At 37.9% G+C, this 6,000-nt stretch overlaps 1 protein-coding gene across 1 annotated transcript in view; it reads right to left on the reverse strand.

The window, feature by feature from the left end:
• Positions 1–4,554, reverse strand: part of MACC1 (metastasis associated in colon cancer 1) — a 49,714-nt gene extending 45,160 nt beyond the window's left edge. Inside the window, exon 1 of the mRNA XM_004677125.2 lies at positions 4,501–4,554. The gene's annotated coding sequence lies outside the window, so the exon portion shown is untranslated. The remainder of the gene's footprint in view (positions 1–4,500) is intronic.
• Positions 4,555–6,000: the final 1,446 nt, after the last annotated feature.

Raw genomic sequence — 6,000 nt, forward strand, 5'->3', positions numbered from 1 at the left:
AAGTGGGTTCTAGAAGTTACTATCGGAGTCCAACTGTCAGTTTCAGACAAGCTTAGAAGGAGAAGAAAGGCAACAAGTCCTTCAGGAAAAAAGAGAAGGACATACAGAATGTGGAAACAGGAATGAGAATGGCTCATTCTGGAAGCAACACCTAGCTCAGGAAGGTGGGGCCCTGAAGCAGTAAGGTGGGGCAGAGGTAGCAGGACTGTGTAATTGGCAAGAGGGAAAGATCAGCAGCAGTGTGCTGTCCTAAGTGACATGATGAAAAACCATGGAGAATTTGGAGCTTTAGCCTAAAAGAAAGAAGATATAGAAGAGAGTAAATTATGGAAATGGCAATACCCTTCTCATTGTATTTTAAGAAAAATGCACAGTAAACGGTAGAATAGAACTAAAGGCAAGGAAAAAATGACAGGGTGCTGAACTAGGAAAGTGGTCATGTGAGTGAAGAGAAGCAGAGAGAACCCAATTCATTGCTCATCTTCGAAGCTTCTTAATGGTCCCAGGTTTGGCACGCAAGTCCCCTTGGAGTCAAGCTAAAAAAGCAAAATATCTTACGATCTGTGACAAGGTATATGGAACTGCAACAAATTACTCTAAGCAACATAAGTTAGAAAGAGAATGATAAATATTGGATGGTTTCACTCACATGTAAAACATAAAAAAACAAATCAAAGGAATACACAAAACAAAGCTAAAACAAACCTTATAAATCTTACTGCAAGATAAAGGTTACTAGAGGAAGAGGTGGGGAGGAGGGAATCCAGTGACCTCTGGTGGAGGACTTATTGGTGTTTTGGCGGTGAGCATGGTGTAGTAACATGCCTCTGAAGAGGTGCGTGCCTATACCCTTAAATTACATACAGTGTTGCAAACCGACACCACCTCAATAAGAACAATACAATTTTTAAAAATTCACAAGGATAAAAAGAGTAAGAAAATTGTGGGGCACAGTTAAGTAAACAGAAATCATAGATGAAACACCTGAAGAAAACAGGGAAGGAATGAACCAAGCAGGGAAACCATGATGATATTAACTCAGGAAAGTAGCAGTAGTATTCACAATATTCAAGAATTAGAACCAACCATTTATTCTGAAAGATATTAAATTATAAACACATTTTGGCTGCTAAAATCAGTGAGACTATTACTTACTCCATTAACATTATAAAGGATAATTAAACAAGTGTTAGAAGAATTTTAAAGTCATAGAAACCACAAAACTTTTCCTTTGAAGAATTGAAAGTAATTTAAAAAACACACTGGCATTCCCACTGTATACCTTAGTGTTATTGACTGTGTAGCCCATACATAGTCTAAACCATTTCATCCGCACAAAATTTGGGAAATGTTACTTAGATGAGATACTCTTTTCACCTTTTTCTCACTATTTCAACTAACATCCCTCCAGGACTGGTTAAGGCTCCACCACGTCCCACAGTACACTTTGATTTTCAGCCAATTTCTGACATTCTGGATACATGTCTCTTCTGTGTTTTAGGAAGTCACTACACTGTGCTTTGATTGACTAATATACATTATTGTTGTTGGTGTCCAGTGATTACAGTTCAAGCAAAGATTTATCACACTTTCTAAGGAGAGTAATTAATGAAGAGGAATATCACAAATGACATGATTGAATGATATACTGAATGCAGTACGTCATTCCTTCAGGGAATTTATGAGCACGGATCTCTTCTAGGAAACCAAGATCCCCTCAAGGGCTATATCTGAATGTTCTTTAACCCTAAGGCCTAACCCAGGAAGAAAACACGGAGGACTTCCTGAAGTAATTGTTAAAGGAATAAAGAACACTACCAACAGAATACAGTCCACAAATGACATTCATCCTCAAAAAGCAGCATCGCCATTTTAAGTACTATAGTGTATTTATCAGATGCTTCTGCAGCTTTCCTTCTTTGTTTTCATTCTGAGGCTACCGTGGGCTTGCTGGCGTAGTTCCTGAAGGATTCACATTTATATGACATATGACATGCAAAACTTTGCACACCTATCACAAATACTGGTTATTATTACCTTCAGCTATCATCAAATACTTAGTCTTAATGGACATCTAAGCACACTTGTAGCCTTTTAAGAAATGCTTTTTGAAAAATTTAACAATAACAGGAATTATTTTAAAATAATTCCAAATTGTCTTTTGCCTTCCAAATTAATTAACAGTGGTGAGATAAGATGGTCTTTAACAGCTCCTGTCTTTATTACTGCTAAGATACAGACACATTAAAAATATGTTTCCAGCCCTCCCTGGTGGCGCAGCAGGTTAAAGCACTGAACTGAGACGCTAAAGCCACTTCCGCATGAGTTCGATTCCCGCCTGCCCCGGAGGTGGCCACATGGCGTGGCAGACCTCTCCTGACCCGCCCGCTGCTCCCCTCAGCAGTGTACTTCGTGGATCTGCCTGTTCTGCTCCCCACTCTGTCTCTGGTGAAGCTTCTCGCCACCCTGAGCCTCTGGCCTGTACCCCAGTTCTGTATGTACAAATAAATAAATCTTTAAAAAATATATATATATGTTTCCATGGGCCTCTCTGGTGGCATGGGCTTTAGGTCTCAGTGCTATCAAGTTATCACCAGCCACTGCAGCATGAGTTCCATCCCCAACCAGAGAGCTGAACCACATGGCACAGCAGACCTCTCCTGTCTAGCTCACTGCTCCCCTCAGCAGTGTATTTCAGTCCTACTGTTCCTCTTGTTCTGCTTCTCAATCTGTCTCTGGAGAATCCTCTCACCCCCTGCATCTTTATTTTTATACCCCAGTTCTTGTAGGCATAAACAAATAAAAATAAATCTTAAAAATATAATGAAAAAGTGAGAAAACAGTAAATTATATATTTGCATTGCAGGTAAAATTTTCAAATAAGTTTTAACTAACAATTATGACAGCATAATTCCTAGATTCTTATAGTACTCATGAAATCATATTAAAAATCAATATTATAAAGGGGGAATCGATGAGCAAAAGCTATATGAAGAGGTATGAAATTATATCCCTAAAACACAGACAGTATTACAAACCAATGTAACCTCACTAACAATAATTTCATAAAAATTACATAATTAATTGCAGATAATCATGTAATTATTTAAGAAGGGTATAAAAACATCTCAGTGACATCAGAGATAACTTCCAGAATATACCATACATGCATCATTATTGCAACTAATTGTTATGTAAAACCCAGACAATAACATAGGTGGTCCAATACCAACCCTAAAATTAGGCTCTCTGAAAGATGCTCTGGCAAAAATGGTCTGAAGTATTTTTGAAGGAGTCATGGACACCTGATTTTTGGTCTGCTTTTTTAATTGTGGGGAAATTTATTTTTTTTACTTCACTATCTTAGCTATTTTTCAATGTACTTTTAGTGTTAAGTATACTTATGTTTTTTGTGCAGTCAATCTCCGGAATGTTTTCAAATTGCAGAACTGAAACTATATACCATTAAACATTTCTTATTTCCCCCTCCTGCTAGTCCCTGGAAACTTCCAGCCCCGTCACTGTTTCACTGAGTTTGACTACTGGATACCACATATAATAGAAGTCGTATAATGTTTTCTTATTAATCTGTTTTTCAAGTGTAATTGGAACATGCTGAATAATTAGGGAGAAGTATCAGTTATATTCTACATCTCTTACTGCAATACACTAATTTCATTTTATTAGCTCAGAGATGTAGGGTTAATGCCAACTTCAGTACTGAGGAAACTGGAATTCAAGGGGCGAAACATCTTGCCAAAGGTCACATCTTGAATAAGCAGTGGGAACCACCAAAACCAGCTTTACCCAACTTTACTGCTCACAGTCTTTTTAACACACCTGGTTGATTTTTGAAGTATTTAAAATTTTCAGAGGTTTTCTGGCATCTACAAACTTGAAGCACATCAGAGTGATGTTTTGGTATTTGACTTTGTGTGGCACATCTTCCTTCAATCTATTTTATTGGATATCATGCCTCAAGGTATGCTATTCTAAGTTTATTCTAAGCCATGTCCCTTAAACTCACAAAGGTGATATTACAAAGGTAATATCAGTTACCTTTCCTTTTTCCTTTCCAAGCAGGGTTCAAGAAAGCAGCACTTCACTTGTTCAGCTGTGTTGGAAATGACACAATCTCCTAATGATAGTATATATCACTAGTAGAAAGTTTATTAATTCTTATTGAGGTACAATTTATATAGAACATTATATTAGTTTCATGTGCACCACATAATAATTCAATTTATATAAATTGTGAAATGATCACCACAGTAGTTAATATCCATCATCACACAGTTGCAAATGATTTTTCTTGTGATGAGAACTTTTAAGGTCTACTCTCTTAATAACTTTCAAATACACAGAACAGTATCATTGACTACACTCACCATGTGTACATTACAGCCCAGGTCTTTTTTATTCTATAACTGAAAGTTTGTACCTTTTGGCACTTTTTAAATCTACTTCCCCAGTATATTAATTATTCAAAACAACACTTACAGTTGTGGAAATGAACCCCAGCTGTTTCAGTTCAGGAACATTATCTTATTGAATGGAAGTCACTCCACCAGCACCAAAGACTCTCTCCAAGCTTGCCTTGTTCTGTGTGCCTCACATGAACTGCTGCTTAGGGAGTCAGCTGGGACCTGAAGTCCTCCCAGTGTGGCGCCAAGATGCCCAACCAGAAACTCCAAAGGCCAGAGACTACAATACCCACAATTCAGACTCCTCACCTGAAACCAGGAAGGCAGATAGCAGCAGTTTCTCTATAGGAAGAAAGAGTAAGTAGCTGGAAAGGCAAAACGATAATTAAAAAAAAAAAAAACCAGGTATGCAGATCTAAGAACAAATTGTCCCTGTGGACCTATATCTATAAAAGGCAATAAAAGTGGTTTGATGTTTGCCAAGGTGTAAGAAGACACCCTCAGTGTTGGCAAGAATCTTCATACAAACAAATGGTCACGCAGCTGTGGAACCTGACACACTGGATTTTCTTCCCATGATTCAAAACTAGGATGCCTCTCCTTTGTGGAGCAGGTGAATGAAACTTCCTGGGTGAGGCCTAATAGCCTTAGATATCCTCCTACATCACACTGTAAACACTCAGAGGTGCTACAGATAGCCTTTGACCCCTGATCTAAATGTCCTAAAGGTTTTAAATTACTTTTAGATGTGGGCAAGCTGGTGGGAGGAGAGTTGATTTCCCTTCCATTTTCCTTCTCAGTTCCTAATTCTGTGTTTTGCTTCTGCACAACTTAGCATTATTTCTTGTTATTCAAAATTCAAAAGCCAGAAAATTGGAAGGGGAAAAGGAGGAGTAAAATGTAAAACTTGAGTAAAATGAAAGTCACAGTAATCGTTTCACTTTGCAACATCAAAATGCTGTTAAAAACAAACAGACCCAAAATGAAGACATGTGTTTCCTCCATTTGAACACACAGCTTCTTTCTCTAGTCTTTTATTTCCTGTTAGATAGACCAAAATCCTGACTTGGGCTGGGCCCAAAAACTATAATGGGAGTATTCATCTAAAGCTAGCAGATGCAGAATGGTGACAAAGCAGAAATGTCTTTTCCCTTTTCTACTTGTTCTCTCCCTCCTTTCGACATGCCAACCCCTCCATGCTGCCCAAGCTATTTAACTCACCCAGCATTCTGTTGTTGTTTTTCTTGGGTTATCTTGTAAGCCAAATCTTGCCATTCTATTTTTCTTGTCACCAGTCCCTCAGTCTTCTGACTAGAACCTAAAGTTCCTTTATGTCATTTACATTCCTTCCAAAAAAAAATGGCTATTTCCCCAAACCCTACAGATTTTTTTCTCCCCTCTATTTCTTCCCTCAGAAATAGTCTTTGCCCACATTTAAATATTCAGATTATTCCTTTCTTTCCACTCAGTAGAAAAATACTTGTCCCCAAGAAGCCCTCCCAAGACTGCCCAAATCTGAATTATTCTTTCCCATCTAAAAATAACACAATAGTTCATCTAGTCTTTTCATAACACA

The sequence above is a fragment of the Condylura cristata genome, unplaced genomic scaffold (assembly GCF_000260355.1).
Source record: "Condylura cristata isolate star-nosed mole 26May11 unplaced genomic scaffold, ConCri1.0 scaffold00005, whole genome shotgun sequence".
NCBI classification, from domain to species: Eukaryota; Metazoa; Chordata; class Mammalia; order Eulipotyphla; family Talpidae; genus Condylura; species Condylura cristata.